The sequence below is a fragment of the Grus americana genome, chromosome Z, assembly GCF_028858705.1.
Source record: "Grus americana isolate bGruAme1 chromosome Z, bGruAme1.mat, whole genome shotgun sequence".
Taxonomy (NCBI): domain Eukaryota; kingdom Metazoa; phylum Chordata; class Aves; order Gruiformes; family Gruidae; genus Grus; species Grus americana.
This window is the reverse complement of record NC_072891.1, coordinates 8,414,225-8,435,081: the sequence shown is the minus strand read 5'-3', so window position 1 is coordinate 8,435,081 and position 20,857 is coordinate 8,414,225.

Below are 20,857 nucleotides of genomic sequence, written 5' to 3'. Positions count from 1 at the left end.
CAGTGACAAGCTGACTCATAACACAAACTTTGAAGCCATGGCTAATGATCCGTAGCTTCATATGTTCAGGTCCAGGCTTCATCTTAAGCCTCTCATTACCAGCTTCCATTTCTCAGTTCCCATATTATATCTAAAATCTACATTGCCTGGAACTGGGGGCAGAAGGAGAGAAGCAGCTGGGACCTTTCTTTTTTGCATTTTTTGTGTGTGAGGGAATTGAAACCTACTTTAGCTCTTTAGCAGAGCTGAAAGGGCCAGCAGTCTCTAAGAAACCCTGATGTATTAAAAATATTTCATGAAGATTATCATTCTAATACAATTTTAGTACCCAATCTGAATGAAGGAGACTGTTGAATCATAGATTCATATAAAAACAGGTTGGAAAGGACCTCAAGGATCATCTGGTCCAACCTTTCTTGGCAAAAGTATGATCTAGAGAAGATGGCCCAGCACCCTGTCCAGTAGAATATTAAAAGCATGCAATGTTGGGAAATCTACCACTTCCCTGGGGAGATTATTCCAATGGCTGATTGCTCTCATTGTGGAAAAAATATTGGTTTAGTCCTGCTCAACTATAGCCCCAAAATGCATTAACTTTCACAAAACATCACACAAAAGAAAGGAAATACTACTGTGAAATGTCTTTCATCAGTGGTCAACTCTATTCCCCCCTCGCCATGACCTTCAGCAGATGCCCTCCTGCAAGCAGGCATTTCCAACCACAATCAAACCTTTATTCTTTTCAGTGAGATGTGGGGTTAATTACAAGCTTGATATGTTGTGTTTTTATTGCTCACTGTTTCCTGAAATGTCTGAATCTTTTCAGGCTTTCCTCCATTCTGCAGACATACACTTGAGTGCTTTCCACAAGTAAATATTGGTTTAGCCCTAAAACAAAATGTCCTATCTATATACATTTTGCATAAGTGTATGTTGATAAATAAGCTAGCAAGTGTATGCATTACACATAAGGTATTTTTTAAAGAGGATCTGGATTTTATAGACTGTAAAATATGGATATTGCTCTATTTATCTTACTGTGGAAAGGTGACAGTGGGGATTAGAATGCTATGCTTCATATACATGCTGGAGCAGTTTTACCTTCCCTCACAGAGAGCAACCCAACAACCCACCAAAAAGAGGGATAAGAAGGAGGAAAATGTAAATGTAAAAAATAAGTAAATCATATAGAATGATGTAAAACAGCTAATCACTGACTAGTAACTTTGAATTCAACTAAATTCAACAGATATAGTATCCTCTACCCTGATTAAGCATCATATGAAATGTGAAGTCATATAAGACCTGCCATTTAGTGTGTGTTTCTAGTCTAGTCATACAGATTTCATTTCTAGAGCTTGCAGGAAACTCAAAGTCTTGAATGTATTTCTCTTCACAATATTGCTGTGAAGATGCACTGACAGCCCAGTTCACAGCTGGACCTGGTAGGCTATGCAGATATGAAGTGGTTTGTAAAGATCCCACAAGAAATCCAAAGCAGGGGAAGGAATAGAAACATTTTCAGCAGGGCAGGACAGAGGAAGACTTGCAGTATTTTTCTTTTTTTATTTTTTTTTACATGTGAGCTTTTTATCTATCCTTGTTAAAAATTTAAGCCTTTAACGTAACCTAGTTATGTTAGCTCAGTGTTGTGCTTGAGTCAGGAAATGCAAATCCTTATCATGGCTGAGCGCTCACTGGGATGAAGTTAGGCTGACTTGAAGAGTCAACAGAGCAAACTGAGTCTGTCTGTCTGTGCATCTCTAAAGCCTGAAGCCACATCTAATTCAGTAAGCCCTGTATCATCATCCCTTTCTGGTTTTAAACCATCCACCACAGCAGTATCCCAGCCTGACGTAAATCTCTGAAATCACTATAATTATCAATGATGATTATAACACAAATGGCTAGAGATACCTTTTGGTTTTATCATTTGACAACAGTGTGTCATTTTCTGTGGCTTTCATCTCATCTAAGTTCAGTTATCTTCAGTATGGACCTAGTTGATCCCAGAGACAAAAGATCTTTTTCAGGAATAATTTCTTTGACCCATTTTACAGATCTATTCTGAGATAAATGAATTGCACCCTAGCACTAATTCTTCCAGTGACATTCAGTGATGATTCAGTTTAATAGAAACTTCTGCAATATCCACACTTAGTGATCTGAATCCCATCCATTGAAACAAGGCAGGTAGCTAATTTCTTCTTCCTCTACTACACACTGTCTTGGTGTGAGCACCTGATCATGTTACTAATTTAGCTGTGAGATTTTTCTCTAATTAACAGGCCTCACTCTATCTTGCTGAAAGGGGAATGTGATATTCTCCAGTGGGATCTATGCGGCTGCACCTCCAAGTGCCAGGCAGATCTCATGCAAGCACATAAGCACATATGTTTTTTTAGTTGTTAGTGACTAGCATGGGTTTTTATGGACAGAAGACGACCTTGAATTACAGAAAGTATGAGAGATGTCTTATAAGGCAGGACACTAACAAATTCCTCCTATACAAAGCTAGACTCTGCTAGAACATTTTTTTTCTCTCCTTTTTCACCCCCGCCCCCCAGTGTCTCCTGAATCACTTTTATGTTCCCTTCTGCATAAAATGTGTAACACATAGGAAACCTGGGTGATGGCAGATTTTGCTGCTGCTTAGAACCACTGCTTGATTTTGAAGGATACTCATCAAAGGAGCTAGAAATCAGCCAATCCCAGATTTGACCAGACCATGCCTTTATTGTTAAATAAAGTAATTATGATCAACAGCCATTGCCAAGATTCCCATCACTCTGAGGACTGTATATTCACAGAAAAAGAAATATATCTCCCTGTCTCAAAGAGTTTGTAAGATATTACAGACAGCAGACAGGCAAGCACAGTGTAAGAAAATGATGAGAGAATAGCAATTTCCATAATGGGCAATATACTTGCAGCCCTTGGGCAGTGTGACTATTGTCATGCTTACTTATTTATTTATTGGCCTTGAAGCAAAGGAAGAAAATAAAAGAGGTTTTGAAAGAGGATAAGGAGACAGATTTACTTAAAAGAAGTCTCCAACAGCGGTGAATGCCATTTGAGGAGATTGTGATGTCTGAAATGGTGAAAGCTTGCTGACCCAGTGGGCCCAACTAATACCTAAATTTGGCAGCCTGTTTTTTGATGTGGATACTTAGCCAGCACAAACATCACAGAACTAGTAGACCTCTGGCCATAGCACTTCTCTGAAACATCAGGGGTGGATGCAACGTATCAGTGATATGAAAGGATGTAGTGAAGTGATACATGTATTGGTGTTATTAAACATGGTCCAGTTTTCCCATAAATCCAGCCAGGCAAAATTGTAGATGTACATATATTTTCCATTTGTCAATGGGCCGTCCATACATTCTAGTGGGCTTGCCCATGATACATATGTTTTCTCGTCATCCTAACTCAGCATCCTATCTGATTCAGTCACTTGGCCATAAATGTAGGCAGCAATGTCCCTACCTTTCCTGCCCTAATGCTTTCTTAGAAACACTTTTTTGTTTCCTTCCCAAAGCTCATGATGTACTTTCTTGAACCACCAGACCTCGTGAAGTTTCATAAAAAGGTAAGGCATAGACAGACAAGGACTAGAGGTAAGAAGGACTTGCCAAAAATGCGTAATTAAAAAGTAATGAAGAAAAGCAGAATAAGAAACAGGTAGCAGGTATGGGAAGGTGATGGTCTTTAAAAGTGCAAAACACTACACTCCAGCACCACATTGTCTGGACCTGTCCTTAGACACATTGACAGGAAATCCTGCTCTGTTGGGATCTAGTCATGCCATTTTCTGATTATATATATTATATATTAGAGCTGTAACCCAAGTGATGTGCTTCTGACATGTTTGTCTTTAGTGAATCATAGAATCACAGAATCATAAAATGATTTATGTTAGAAGGACCTTAAAGATCATCTAGTTCCAAACCCCCTGCCATGGGCAGGGACACCCTCCACTAGACCACGTTGCCCAAAGCCCCATCCAACCCGGTCTTAAACACGTCCAGGGATGGGGCATCCACAACCTCTCTGGGCAACCTGTGCCAGTGCCTCACCACCCTCACAGGGAAGAATTTCTTCCTAATATCTAATCAAAATCTATCCTTCTTTGTCCTATCACTAACACCCTCTTAAACAGTCCCTTTCCAGCTTTCTTGTAGGCCCCTTCAGGTACTGAAAGGCTGCAATAAGGTGTCTCCGGAGCCGTCTCTTCTCCAGGCTGAACAATCCCAACTCTCTCAGCCTGTCCTCACAGGAGAGGTGCTCCAGCCCTCTGATCATCTTCATGGCCTCCTCTGGACTCGCTCCAACAGCTCCTTGTCTTTGTTGTACTGGGAACCCAGTACTCCAGGTGGGGTCTCATGAGAGCGGAGTAGAGGGGCAGAATCACCTCCCTTGACGTGCTGGTCACACTGCTTTTGATGCAGCCCAGGATACATGTGGGTTTCTGGGCTGCAAGCGCACACTGCCGGCTCATGTTGAGTTTCTTGTCCACCAACACCCCAAGTCCTTCTCCTCAAGGCTGCTTTCAATCCATTTTCTGCTCAGCCTGTAGTGGTGCTTGGGATTGCCCTGACCCATGTGCAGGACCTTGCACTTGGCCCTGTTGAACTTCATGTGGTTCGCACAGGCCCACCTCTCCAGCCTGTCAAGGTCCTTCTGGATGGCATCCCTTCCCTCCAGCATGTTCACTGCACCACACAGCTTGGTTTTGCTGGCAAACTGGCTGAGGGTGCACTCGATCCCACTGTCCATGCCACTGACAAAGATGTTAAACAGCACTGGTAAGAGTGCTTTAAAATAAATTCAGATTTTGGCCCCATTTCATGTTAGGCATTCATCAAGTCCGGTTCAAGTCAGGATTTCATTACCTAGCTTTCATCATCCACATGTGGGGCATGTTCTCTGAAGCTGTCATTTAGTCATCTTCTCTAGACACGAGATAAAATGCATGTCCATGGCAGATTAACCATGATTTATACAGATGTCTAGAATAGATGGGAGCCACTGTCTTGAGGTGCCATGTGTTTCCAGTGACTAGAAGAAGCCCACACAAAGAGTTTAGATTAGATTTCTAACTTTAAACCTCATAAATCTCTTAGCAAGTACCTATAGGTCGTTCTTGTATTCTATACGCAATGCAGAGATTGGCTGTGATTAAGAAACAGCAATTGCCCAAAACAGGGTGAAAGACAAATCTTTTCCCACTCTGTTGCATTCCTTTCTGAGCACCACTCATCCAAACAACCTTGACTCATACAGGTACTGTTTTTCTGCATCCTTGTGTCTCTCCCAACTGCAATCTTACTAGCAGCAGATCTCTGAGTGTTGCTTCTGTCTCCTGACACTTGTGCCTTGCTGTACAACGTTGCAAAGTTTTAGCTGCCCCTGAGCACAAGAAAGGAAAATGCAATTGTGCTTGTGTATGTGTGTGCATTACTATTCCTCCAAGGATTGCAATGCTTTAATATTTTTGGATTAACTCATGATCAAACATTGATGAATCATGGTATTTTACTGAAAAGCACAATCCTTAAGTCAACCACCTAATCTAAGAGAAGAAATTAAACTCTAAACCAACATAAACACATTACAAGTCATTAGTGTAATTAAAAAGGAATGTATAATTAAAACATTTGTGTATTTTAGCTCAAATTCATCTGCGGTCGGAAATTTTAATGAACTGTTCATCAAAGAAATCTCTGGAGTCTGAGGATAAGTTTAGCATAACAAGAAATTGAATGTTTTCTTCTCTTCGGCATAGGAAGCTCTGTTCCCACTGGCTTCGAAAGCCAAGCTGTCATTGGCTCAAGCAAACTAATAATGATTCTAAATGGTTATGATCGCTTCAATGTTTTAAACTGATGTTATCTTTTTTATCCCCTAAGAATCATGTTTTTCATAATTACTTCTCTTTTGTCCTTTCCTTAAGACAAATGATTTTGTAATTAGTGATGAAGGAACCAGTGATCACTCCAAGACATCTGTCAAGTTGTCATGAAGTATCTGTCCCTGTAGCTATATTTAAACTTTCTGTTTAATAGCCTCTTGCTTTATTTCGCCATTACATCTCTGCGGTACCATAAGCAGGATACCCTAATGATCAAGTTCTATAAAACACAGAGCAATTAGATTGTAAGACATATTGCTCCCATGAAAGTCCTTCCTTCTCATAACGTAGCTCCCTCTCTTCCCCTTCCTTTACCATCCCCCAGCCCCACACTTTCACTTGCAGCATTCATTAGCTGTTATTAGACAAGACAACTGTGTCAACAGCTAGCCTGATGTTTGGCCATATTTCTGTCTTTGAAAACTTCTTTCATGCATCTTTTGCATATGCTTGATGGTCTGAAGAACAGCCTTATGAGTAAAATATCATAACTAATCTAATCAATGTGATTGGAGTTTAGAAGATCTGCACTACCTTCCCATGTCTTTTTTTTGGTCTTTTTTTTTTTCTTCTTTTTTTTTTTTTTTTTTCCCCCCAGAGTGACCTTAAACTGCTAGTGATACTCCGTTTTCTTTTCCACCCATCCCCAGGGCAGACCCTGTCCCATTTTGAGTATGTCAAGGCCTATTGGAACCCATCGCTGGCAGGATTCTCCAAGGACTACAGAACTATACAGAGAGATTCATAATATTACTGTAATGTATATCAAGGAAAACCAAGGATAGTCTTGTGTATTGTAATATTTATTTCACCCTGGGGTATATTTTCAAGTCCTGTATCCCTTAACATAAATCAGCTTGTTTTCCTCTTCCCCATTTTTAGACTCCAGAGTATTACTCTTTGTCTTAAGAATGGTACCTTTCCAGAAATTATTCTCTAATGAGGCAGGAGAAAAATGCCTTTGAATATACCCAAATAAAGCAGAGAGATTCTAGAACACAACAATATATTTTAAAATAGAAAAAAATAAACAATAGTGTGTATACATAGTGACACCAATCAGTGTCATACTAGATAGATAGATAGGTGGATACATAAATCAATTGATCATTCAGAAAAGAAAACATTCTAAGTATATAGGCACTTCTATACCATGATGATAACAGAGATATGAACTTGTAGACAGATGTTTTGCCTACTGTTCATCCAAAATGAACTGAACTTTCCAAAGCATGTCTTCTGTCCTCTCTGTTGCACTCTGGACCTCTGAATACCAAGCTAGAAAGCATATTATTTTGCAGTTCTTTGTTGCATACATTCGGAACTATGTTTTTTAGTGCCTGTTGGTACTTTATCCATTCAGAATGTGATATTAATGTAAGTAAGAAAAAAAAAGTCTGAATGATTCAACCAACTAATAAGATTATATGGATCCTTTTACATCTAAATAACTGAGTCAAAGTGAGGTGGGATGAACAGGTATCAAGATATTTTGCTATCGGATATTGTAATCTGGACAATGAAAGGGACTGCACCTATCAGTGCAAAGACTATTTGGGCCAAGGGGTGGGATGGAGAAGGAAGATACATTTACCATGCTTGTTTACTAATTAACAAAATTGTGTATGAACTGTGAGCAGCAGTCTAGGTTGTCTTGTTCCATCACAATTTGTCTCCCCTACACAAGTATTATTAGGTGAAATCCTCTGGCCTGTTTCATGCAGCAGATCAGGCAAGCTGAATGTAATGGTTCCTTCAGGCCTTAAATCTATGGAGGAAATTTCAAAATCACAAATGGAAATGAGGTATTGAGCCCCCATTGACAGTCAAGGAGAACAGGGCACCTCTCTCCCCTTTGTATCTTTGAAAATCTCCTGCTATAACCTATGACGTTTTGTCTATGACCAGCTAAATTTCCATAACCTTCAGCAACAAAATGCATAGACCCTCTGGGTGAATGAACAATGTAAGCAGTTTTTTTCAACTTTATTTTCAAGCTCCCATGATGGATCCATTAGTTACTTCCTGGTGGTTTGTTTATTTACACAGAGATCAAACGCAGGCTTTATTGCAAAAAGAGAAAGGGAATAGGAGGAGGGAGGGAAAGAATCTAGAGATAATTGAGACAAAAGCAGCATGATGAAAGAACCAAGCTCTTTGGAAACATGAGCTCTAATTTAGCCTCAGCAAATCCTTTTGTCTTATCTGGGAAGGCATATATACATGCATACACACACACATATGCAAACTTAGACATATATTCAAAATGATACTTATTAAAGTGTTTTATACTACTGATGCAATCAGTCACACAGCAAAAACTGTCAAAGTCAATATTTTCAAGATTTCTCCGGGGAATTCAGGCTGTGCGAGAGATGTATGTTTTTCATTAGGGTTTGCACCAGCATTTGGTGTAATTAATCCTAATGTTTCAATCTTCACATAATAGGCTTATTCAGAAGAATAAAGTATTGCAGAGCAATGGAAAGAAAATCCCCAGCAGAAGCTGGTGTTCATTATAAATGAAGGAAGGATATATGATTCTTTTTATGGTCATAGGTTTTACTTTCCATTTCATAGTTTTATTCCCACAATTTTAATATCTAAGAAAGGTCCAAAGGAGATAAAGGCCTGACTGTGCTAGGGCCTGTACAGAAACAAAGTCTGAGACATTCCCCATCCAAGGAAACTGCAGTATACATAGACAAATGGTGCAGTAAGTAATAGGGATGGTTGGGTTACTAACATGAGGCCACCATGGAGGTCCCAGAAAGAGTTAAAAATGGAAACTGGGACATAGTCTGTCTTTCAGAAGATGTCTGCACTTTACTGTCCACAGTCAGTATGGACAGTGCAGCATTAAGCATGTTTGTTGAAGTGATGTAGTTTTGCAGAAGTGACGGTGAGTGTGAATCAGAAAACCCATCTGGGATGGAGGGCATATTCTAGATACTAATGTGAGCTGTAGGCTGCTGTTCCTGTGCTGCTATCCATACCTGAGCTAGATGGATTGAAAATAACCCAGTTACACGTTTTCAGAAATAACTTATCTATCTTCAGACTGAAGGGTTGTTTTAGTCTATCACCCTTACAGGACATTTCCTCTCTAGCAGCACAACTCTGCTGAAAAGCTAAACTATGCAAAATCCTGAAAGTTTAGAATCTGACATCAAGTTTGTAACTGCTGATACCTCTAAATATTCATAGTGATGAGAAAAAAAAAAAAAAGCAAAAAAATCAGTCATCTGATTAAAATACTGCTATCTGAAAGTTAATGAAGGTATGACTTCAAGGACAGTCACAAAACCTTTCATTTCATTTCTGCAAACATTCCACTGACTAGAGCCCTTTGTTTTCTTTTCTTCAGTTTTTCATTCAAAGGAAGAACAAGGAGTTTTCCTGGTTGTCCACAAGGCCATTCCAACCTGAACAAGGATGTGTGTGTTTGCTGCTTCTTATATGGGGCAGGGTGTATTTCTAAGTGCAGATGTGGAATGGGGAAACAAAACATGGATAAGAAAAAAGACAAGATTTTACCTATTTCAAACTCACTGTCAACAGCAGGATTTACAGAGTTTAATTCAACATGTATTTGAGCATAGAAAAGCTGAAGGCCTATACCGGAGACATATTAATTAATTTAGTTAGTTAGTTAGTGAGTTAGTTGAATAATCAACTTCAGCAAGATCCAAAGCCATTTTTTCACAAACTCAACATTTTTAGTGAAAAAAAAAAAGGAACAAAAAGATCACCAACTTTTTATCTGTTTATGCCTCTTAAGCTAAGAAATGTTTTCTTTATTGAACTTATCTTTGCTAACCAACAACAAAAAGTAAATATAAGAATAAAAATGATTTTTTTCTTTTCGGAATTGTGGATAATCTTGTTGGATCAAAACCTTTCCTTCCAGTTAAAAGAAAAAAGAAGAAAAAAAAGAAAGAAACTGAACCTTTTTGGTTTCTTGGCTTTTTTGTTAATTAAGGTCACTTTCATCATCTTTAGAAGCAGAGTTTTCTTGGTTTGGGTTTTTTGTTTTGTTTTTTTGCTGGTGGTGGTTTTGTGGTTCGTCCGTGTGTGTGTCGTCCTCCCCCCTTTTTTTCTTTTCTTCCTATTCTCTCATATAAAAGAGACAGTAGTAATGCTTCAACTAATCCTCAAAGGTCTTTACAGATAATTTCCAGTTGCATTACTGATTTATTTTTGCCTTGACCAGATGGCTCCAAGTTCATGTGACTGTAAGGGAGTGCTTTTGATTACACTATTTATCTCTCCCAGTGCTCAATTTAAGGGTCAAACCTTGTGTAACACATTTGCCAGATAAACTATTCAGTGCTTCTGCCTTTTGGACACCATACTTCTGACATATGCTCTGTGCCTCATTAAACACAAAAGTTATTAGATTTAATAAATGTTTTTAAAAACTCTGTTTGTAACAAAAGATCTAAGTTTCAAATTTATTTATTTTATTCACATGTGGCTAGTGGATTGCATTGACTTTATCACCTGGAAAAATGGGTGAAATTGAAAGGGAATATCCTGAATGTGACAGAGGAGGGGAAAGCAGAGAGGCAGAAGCTGGGATTTTTTTTGTTCTCCTTTTTTTTTCCCTTGATATAGGTTATAAATGAAAAGACGAGCAGAATGTTTTTAATGAAACCAATAAAAATGCAAAGGAAGATTTAATGTTTAAAGTAACGATAAATCAAAAGTGACAACTGAAATGCAATATTGCACCATGAGATTGAGGAAATAAATTCATCCATAGGGCAGATGTGCCTGCTGAAAAAAAAAAAAAAAAAAAAAAAGTGAGCAATATGGAAAGAAAGAAAAGAAAGAAAGAAAGAAAGAAAGAAAGAAAGAAAGAAAGAAAGAAAGAAAGAAAGAAAAAGTTTTCACCATTGCTGAGACAAGGCAGGTCTTTTAAAATCAAAATAAACCATAAATGCAGTGCTGCAAGTTGAATAAGTTCAGACACACCCATATGGAAACACACACAAATCTATATTCACGTATAAGTGCACACACACATGTATATAAGAATAAAATATCTAAAGGAGCTTAAGTTCAAGCAATTTAAGCAAAAAAAGACTCATAAATATAATCATAACTTATTTCTAGTACTGTTACAGATAGTAGTATGAATAAATTACACAGGACAAATAATGTCTCTGTCCCACTACCTCAGCTAAAACCTTCAAAATGAGAATTAATTACTTGAAGGAAAGACTGTCTTGTAATAGCATTTGCCTGGGACTAGGACCCCTGTGATCTGAATCCCAGCTCTGTCACAAACATGCTGTGTGACCTTGCAGGATCTGCTCTGGCCTAGATTTTTCACAGCTAAATTTAGGCAATAAACTGAGGTGCCTAAGCTGGGAGCTAGGCAGGGCTCCCTTTCTAGTCAATGGATGGAAAGAGGTCCCTCCCACAATCAGTTCAGATTTTACATGGACTAAGTTGCACTTCAGAGCTGCCTGTATTTTCTAATGACTAAGGAGGAATTCTAGAGCCGACACATGCTCAAGTTCGCAGGAATTTATTCTGATCTTTGGGTGCAATCCTGACACAATTACTCAGGCTGAATTGGACCTTGTTCAATAAAACAAGATATTTTTGGGGGGCTGGAAAGGACTCTGATGCTTTTCAGTGAGAGTGTCATGGTTTCACCGAGCCGGCAGCTAAAACAACCACACATCCGTCCACTCACTCCCCACACAGTGGGATGGGGAGAGAATTGAAAAGGTTAAAAAAAAAAAAAGTAAAATTCATGGTTGAGGTAAAGATAGTTTAATAGGACAGAAAAGGAAATAATAATAATAATAATAATAATAATAATAATAATAATAAACAACAACAACAACAACAACAACAACAACAACAACAACAATAATAATAATACACCAAATAAGTGATGAACAGCACAATTTCTCACCACCCGAAGCCAATGCTCAGAAGTTCCCATGCTGCCCTGCCTCCTGGCCAACCCCCAGTTATATACTGAGCATGACATCATATGGTATGGAATATCCCTTTGGCCAGTTTGGGTCAGCCATCCTGGCTGTGTCCCATACCAGTTTCTTGGGTGCGCCCTGCCTTCTCGTTGGCATGACAGTGTGTGAAGCTGAGAAGTCCTTGACTGCTTGGCAACAACTAAAATATCAGTGTGTTATCAACATTATTCTCATCCTAAATCCAAAACACAGCACTATACCAGCTGCTAGGAAGAAAATTATCTCAGCTGAAACCAGGACAGTGAATTTCCTCTTACCTAACTTCTTTTACTTAAAGTGGGAGTACCGATGCTGTAATTGAAGTGATTGGCACTCAGACTCAACAAACCCATTTTCCTGAATATCCAATACAAGCCTTTGCAAATGCTGATTCTCATAGTATATGTTTTTAAAACTCTATTTCTCCACTGGTAAACTCCCATAAGTAGTTCCAGTCCTTTCCAAAAACAGATTGTGAGGTCTGTTGTTACCGTCTGAGCACATAAATTAAAAGAAGCTCAGACTTAAGTGTTTTTGCTTATCCATGAAGAATTTTGAGTTCTGACAAAGAAAACTCACCTGAACTTCAGCCCTCACTTTGGGAAGATCAAGCCTCCCAGACATCAAAAGTTCCTTCTCATGGACTTCTCTGATGTGCAGAAAGGGGTGGGAAGGAGATCTGGAGGCAATCACTAGATACACTGAAATTGTGATCGTGTGTCTGCGTTTCCATATGTTTGTGTATGAAGTCTCTACAAGGGCAAAAGTGTGCAAAAGAATTAGATCATGAGGGAAGGAAGGACGGACAAAGAGAGAAAGAGAGAAAGAGGGATAAAGGAAGGAAGGAAGGAAGGAAGGAAGGAAGGAAGGAAAGTGAGAGAGTGAGAGAGTGAGAGAGTGAGAGAATGAGAGAGGGAGAAAGCAAGCAAGCAAGCAAGACAAAGAAACAACAACAAAAAAGGGTTATACCTGGCCTTTTATTTTTTTAAATAACCTTGTACTCCTTTTCAATTTTCACTTCAGAACTGCTTCCTCCTCTTTTTTTTCTGGTTTTCTTTTTTCCTTGTTTTCTTTTTTCATTTTTTCCCTTCGTTATTTTAATGGCTACATCCTTGCTCTGATGTGTCAATGGTTGTGGAAAATCCTGTGAAGCAAGGGCTTAATGAAATGGCAGCTGGAACAGAGGGATAAAGTTCCTTTGGAGCAGCTTCAAAGGGGAGAGAGGGAGCAGCGTTAGTGATCAGAACAGTGGTGCGGGGATGCTCATACACAGGCCAGGCACATCCAGCTGGCTGTTTAGATTCGGCGCCCTAATGAGGCATGAAGCGAAATGGGTAAGTACGCGGTAGGGGAGAGGAATCGAAAGGAAGACCAAAAAAAAAAAAAAAAAAAAGAAAGAGAGAGAGAGGAAGACAGCATTCTTATACTTCACAGCAAATTATATAGATATTAAACAAGGTGCCAAAAGAAAAAGACTAGTCTGTTATAAAGCACAGGTGCTGATATTTTGGTCAAAAACTGATAAATCCTAAATTTAGTCCCCTTCCCTTTCTCCTTTCCCTTTCCCCTTCCCCTTTCCCTTCCCCTCCCCCTCCCCCTTCTCCTTCCCTTCCCTTCCCTTCCTTTCCCTTCTCCTTCCCTTCCCTTCCCTTCCCTTCCCTTCCCTTCCCTTCCCTTCCCTTCCCTTCCCTTCCCTTCCCTTCCCTTCCTTCCCTTCCCTTCCCTTCCCTTCCCTTCCCTTCCCTTCCCTTCCCTTCCCTTCCCTTCCCCTTCCCCTTCCCCTTCCCCTCCCCTTCCCTTCCCTTCCCTTCCCTTCCCTTCCCTTCCCTTCCCTTCCCTTCCCTTCCCTTCCCTTCCCTTCCCTTCCCCTCCCTATAAAACCTACTGGTTTTATAGTATTTCCCTAATTAATTTTCATTCATCTTTGCTATTTTTTGTTATGTAATTATTATTATAATTGCTATTATTATTGGGTTTATTTATATAGAAATTGTGGAAATATTACTGAATGAAATAAACCCCCAAACTGTACAAATTACATTTAGAGATATTAATAGTTTGAGATGCATTAAGAAAAAAAGAACAAAAAACCCCACAAAAAATACTTTTGTCAGTCCAGCTGTGAAGATGTCATTTAAAAAAAAGACAGAAAGAGGGTTACAGTCATGCAACGAGACATTAACCTTATACTTCTGCAAAGCTGTAAGCAATATTTCCAATTGCAGAGCATCAGCTTCTGTTGAATCTCATACCTACAACACCAAAGCTTTGATCCCCAACATTTGAGTTACCTCTGACAATAGGAAACAATAAGAGACCATCGTCTTCAAAGTTGAGTAGTCATAGTCATTAAAATGTGGTCCTAACATGCACCTCACAGAGCCACTCAGTGTGCAGAAATATTTGTAAGATATTTCTGAAACTACATTAAATATTTATATTTCAAGGTTTATTAACAATGTGTCCAGAAATCTCCAAGGTTTCAGCTACATTACATCTATAAATGAATCTGGGGAGCCAATTAAATGCGGTTATCCTAACAAGATTATGATATTGTAAAAAGCTGCAGTCCTTCTGACATGTTACTCTTACTGCTCTAAAACCTGGAATGACACAGTTAAGATCCAAACAGAGGATAGATATTATCTGTGTTGTCAACAGAACGGTATTGCAGAACAATTAACTTATTTCATGAATACTTGGCGATACAATTAAAGGGACATGAGCAATGAATCTTTTCAGCAGCCTTCTTTTAGTCTTCAAGGGCTAGACATTAAAAGTATTTCATCACCAAGTCTAACCACAGACTTGAGTTATCAAGATTAATCTCTCATTTCAAGCTCAGTTAAGAACAAGCATAAGCTCATCTTCAAATTTTTTTACTCCTAATATTATCATTGCCTGGACATGTCTAGGCACAGAGCAGATGTAAGCTATCACCCTGTGGTGGCAGGGCACAGACTTGCCTGGTGCTCTTTCTGGCGTTCAACTGTCCCATCCTTCTGGTCAGCATGGATTAAGCCAAGTCCCAGCTGACCTGCAGATGTCTCCAGATTTGCTCTTCCTGTGTGCTGCAAAGACATTCTACTACAAAGACATTACCCAACTATCTTTTTATATCTACAAAGTCAATGCATAATGTAAGGTAGCTGAGTAAGTTCCATGGTTAGAAGACAGAGAAAAGAGATTGACCCTTCTAGTTTGCTGCACATCTGATTTATTTAAACATTTTCTTAAGGATAGGTGTGGTATATAAATGCTTATTTCCCTTCATTGTCTTTAATGGAACAAAGGGTAACTAACTCAAATGTCAATGTCTATGCTGTAAGTGTTTACTCTTAATTTGAAGAATCCTGACCCTTATGTCACTTCTGATATGGTTTGTCTTCCCCCTTCTGTGTGCTCAAAAGCTTAGCCCTGCCCTACCAACAAGGGGTTCGTTTACCTCCATTTCTTTTAGGTGTGAAAAAGTTTAGCTTCTCACTGATACTGACTGTGTCTTGCTGGGAGGTGGCATTTCTTTTATGGATCTGCGTAACGTCTGGAATTGAAATTTATGAGAAGACTTCTTTTCTCTAGTTCTTTCCCCCCCTCCCTCCCAACCTTACTTTTCTTGCCTTCCTTTCATGGACAAAGGTAAGCGTGAATCTATCCTTGTCATGCGTGACAAGATTTCATTTTTTACTCTGCAGGTGGTAAGGATGGAGGTTGAAATGATGATGCAGCTCCTCTTCACCTCCGTCAGGAACAGGCTGTCTGCAATCCACACACTCAGCATTTTTTTCTTCATACTTATTTTGTGAGCAAGTGCTGTATTAGTAGAAAGAATCAGAGGGACAAAAAAAGTACAGATTATTTCTCTTCCAGTGACTCCAAACACTCATCATTAAGGTCTTTTTGTGCTGGACTATTTACACATGGTTAAAGTAAATATAGATATCAGTTACAGCAGTTAACAGAATTTATTTACATATAGAGTATATATATAAAGGAGTCTATAAAAGGGGTAAGGATTATTAAGTGATATAAAGCAGAGAGATTGTATTTAAGAACCCACAGCAAACTTTGTCTGTTTTAGAAGGCTTGTGTCAATTTCATAAACTGAAAGATAATGTTATGATCAGGATGCTGGTGATTTGGATACTTCTAGCTTTGACATGTAGCAATTCTCTGGCAGCTTTTCTTCATGCACATACACAAAATGAATGTTAACCTAAATGGATTAGAAACTAGTTGTAGGTCCAAAACACCTGTTCTATGTTTTATAGACTCTACCCAGTTTGTAGAAATTCTGATAAAAAGAAAAGATGGCTTCCACAATTTTCCAGACAGGAAACTGAAGTACTGGTGAACTGTAGGCCAGGATTCATCATAGTTGGTTTTTTGGAAGCCTGTGGTTGAACTGTCCCCTGGAAATACTTGTCTCTTGCTGTGACCTCAGCAGGAACCTAAGGAAACTGTGGTCCTTATTTCAACATTTTAGGTTAGTATTTGAAAACTGAAAAAAATTAAACCATTTTGCACTGCGATCTATATGGAGTTTGAGTTAGAGACAGGATTTTAATTGTGATTTGAGCCACAAGACCAATCTCCCTTCCTAGTTCCATGCTGGGGGAAAAAAACAAACAAACAAACAAACAAACAAAACCAACCAACCAACCAACCAAACAAAAAACACCCAAAACCCCCCAGCAACAAAACCAAAACCAGCAACAAAACCAACAACAAAAAACCCTCAAGACCTAAACCAAAAAACATGTTTATAGGAGATTAAAACAAGTTAATAATTCATTGTCTTGGTCTTGCAATTTAACAGCCAGACTGGATAAAAAAAGAGTTGGTTGCTTATAACTCTAGTCCTTATGCTCACTAAGAAAGTAAATAGTAGGGACACTGGATGTTTGTGACAGTTGGCTTCAGTGCCAGAAAAAAGAATTTTGGCACATTCTTCTGCTAGCATAAACACAGTGTCAGTTGATCATTTAGAGCTCTTCCATGCCTTGAGTGAAAAGTTAGTATAATATCTTTCCACCTGTTCCACTGCAAAGCAAAAACACATCATGACTGAAAAACACACAGCTCTTCTCCTTCTGTTTCTTCAAAGGAAAAAAAAATATTAACTGCTCCTGAGAACAGGCAGGCTACTTACTTTTCCTCATTGGCTTGCAGACCTTTTAAGGGGCAAATGTAAATTCAAGTTCCTATTCCATGTCCAGCCCCTTGGTTATCAAGAAGAGCAGCAGTGCTTAAAATCCTGACTTTAACAATCTTGGAAGGTCTTACAAACCCCAACAGACCTGTTATCTTCAAGACTGTATGTATCTTGGTTAACCTTGGTCTGTAAATTAAGGATAATTACCTCCTGCTATTCAGAAGTCTCATGTCTGCAGATACCTGGATCTTGAGACTGACACATACAAAAGTATTCCAAGGCCAAATTAAAAGACACAGGCACATGGCAAACAGCATGAGGAGGGAGGAGGCAGAGCAGTGGAAGTAGAAATCATAAAATACATCATATCTTGAATGATGGAGCAAGCCTGTCATCATTACTTTAGAAGTACAGGATTTGAAGGCACATTGTCATTAAAGCTTTCTGTAGTCATTAAAAAATGTGGTGCAGTTCATCTGACCCCACCAAACTAAATCAACTAGTTCAGTGTTTCCCATCTACCATGAGGGAGACTGAATTTGTGAAATGAGTTTGGAATATATTTAAAAGGCTGTGGAACATTTTATATACAGAAAAATAATAGGGAGTCAAATGTTCTACAGCACATCACCTTTCCATTGATCCACCCTATCCTCTTCTTTGCCTCTCTTGTTTGTAAAATGTAAAATTCACTCTCCAACTCAAAGGCAACTCTGAGCCCTCCTTACGACCAACTCCCTATGGCAGATACAGAGGGAGAAAGTTGAGGTGTGAAAAGGGCTAATGGCTGAGCATCTCCAGACATTGCTTCCTTACTTTTGCTGCCCTCTTCCATCCGTGGCATGCAAAACCTGAGCTGAATATGTGAAAATAAAGGTGTGGGATTCGGTGCGATGTTCTGTACCAACTCCTGAACACCAGTAATGGGCAGAGGCAGATTTCATTTCTTCTATCTTAGCCCCATTTCCTCTCAGCTTCATAAAACTTGGAAAGCTGTTCTGTGTCTGCAACATGTAAGACGTGCTGTACGCTTAGCTGTGCACTTCTCAGACTACCACTAATATTTAATTTATGTCTTCAAAACACTCATGACATTGTGAAACTCACAATAGGTCTCTTATATGAAGTTGTATGTCACACGTCAAATGGAAATGTTGTCTGAAGAAACTTAAAGACTGTATAAGGAACTAACCTATCTAATAAAATCTCAGATCACTTTAAAAAAAAAAATTCAAAAAATCCCAAACCAACCAACCAAAGAAAACACACACAGACACACACAACCCACTCCAAAATCTCAAAGGAGTCGAGTATATTTCTGATAAATTGCTGTGAGTTTTCCAGTAGAATTTCCATATTGCATTTCAATCAGAACTTGCAGGTTTTGCCCTATTCAATTGTGCAACTCTCAAAGTGGCTTTTTTCATAGAATCAGAATGGTTTGGTTTGGAAGGGACCTTAAAGATCATGTAGTCCAACCCCCCTGCCATGGGAATGGACATCTTTTACCAGATCAGTTTTCTCAGAGCCCTATCCAACCTGGTCTTGAACATTTCCAATGATGGGGCATCCATAACTTCTCTTGGCAACCTGTTCCAGTGTCTCACCACCCCCATCATAAAAATTTTTCCTTATATTCAATTGAAATTTACCTCCTTTCAGTTTAAAACTGTTGCCCCTTGTCGTGTCACTACAGGCCTTGGTAAAAAGGCTCTGTCTGCCTTTACTATAAGCCCACTGTATACACTGAAAGGCTGCAATAAGGTCTCCTTGGAGACTTCTCCACATTGACAAAAACCCAACTCTTTCAGCCTTTCTTTATAGGAGAGGTGTTCTAGCACTTAACAGTCATTTTCATAGCTCTTCTCTGGACCCACTCTAGCAAGTGGGTCTTTCTTCTACAGAGGACCACTGAACTGGACCTAGTAGTCCAGGTAGAGTTTCATGAGTATAGGAAGAGAATCATCTCACTTGATCTGCTGCCCACACTTCTTTTTATGCAACCCAGGATATCAGTTGTTTTCCAGGCTGCAAGGGCACATTATGGCTCATATCCAATTTTTCATCTACAATTATCCCTAAGTCCTTCTCCACAAGGCTACTCTCAATCAATTCATCCCTCAGTCTGTATTATATTGGAGATTGCTCCAACCCGGGTGCAGGACCTTGTACTTGACCTTGTTGAACTTCATGAGGCTTACATGGGTACACTGCTAAGTCTGTCAAGGTCCTTCTGGATAGCATCCCTTCACTCAAGCGAATCAACTGCACCAATCAGCTTGGTGTCCTCTGCAAACTTGCTGAGGGTCCGCTAAATCCCACTGTGTATGTCATTGATGAAGATATTGGTCCCAGTACAGACCCTTTTGTTTTGTTTGAACAGTGTCTGCATGTATGTACATGTTCATGTGTGCCCATGTGTATTTATGTGTATCCCACAACTTCATTTCTGTGAAAAGACTGAAGAAACCAATGGAGTTCTGGGAAGAAGGTTTGCTAGAAATGAAAAATAAATAATTTCTGATGTCTTAATACTTTCAGAGAACCAGCTTATGCATGGGGGAGAAAAGCATCAAGACCTTGCAATTGTTCCTGTTTATCCAAACTTGTTTGCCAACTTTTATCTCTGTTGGGTGCTTTTTGCAATTCTCCAAACTATACCATATAATTTAAATCAGGGAAGAGGTAAGGTGGATCAGGGAGAAGGATATGTGAGTACTAGACTGAGGAGGAATGAAGGAAAGGGGAGGAAAGAAGGAAAGAAAATTAGAATCATTGCTGGCTCTGTATCCCAGCTCAACAGCTGTAACATGCTAGCAGTGATAGTGTATTTGCACTTGTTCAAGGCATTAGAGTTTTAAAAAGACAAAATTAACAGAGGTAGGAGAAAAGGTTTGTCTTAGGCATGAGCTGCAGAGCTTGACAAGTCAGACAATTATAAGACTGGCTTACAGCGTAAGTCTGATATTTCTCCAAAAGGAAAAGGAAAAAAAGGACCCTGCAAAACCAAAACCAAACAAAAAACCCTGCCTCTAAAAAGGACCAGATTAGCTATCTCTTTTCCATAAATAGGTGATTAAATCAAATATTTTAACTGAATCAGGCTTCATTTAAATAATGATTTTTGGGAAAAAAACCCAAACCAAACCAAACCAAAAAAATCTAAGGGATGTACAATAATCAGACTATTTTTTTAAAAGTACCTGCTGTTGTTGTTAGCACAACCAGGAATTAGGTTACAATTACTCTTGGTGTCATAAACTGGTATGAGGAAAACAGATTGCCTCAATCTTAAATTCAGAGAGAGAAGTAATCTGAAAGCATGTACTTTAGACATTATTCTGTTGGTCTCACCAAGAACTTGGGTAGGCAGTGCTCTCAAGGAGTTTGAGATCGGACTCTGCATCCTTGGACCCATACGACTCAATGTCAGCAGCAAACACGTATGTGAAAGAGATTTCCAAAAATGCACAGTACTGGCATACATATAATGCACATGACGTTTTTGAAATTAGAACTGTAGACAGGTTGATGGTAGGATGCTTTATTTGTTTGTTTTACACAAACATTTTAATGTTTTATTCTTTAAACATCAAGCACAAGAAAAATCCCTGAAAAAAGCAAGGCTGTGCAAGTTGTGAGTCAAGTAAGTATAAGTCAAAAAAATCCAGAATTTATGATGTTATAATTAAAATATTAATTGATACTCATGATGCTGCTTACATGACTATGTGTAATTTTTACACAAAATTTTTGTGTATTCAGTTGTCATTACTTTCTACTTCAGCAACATGGGAACAC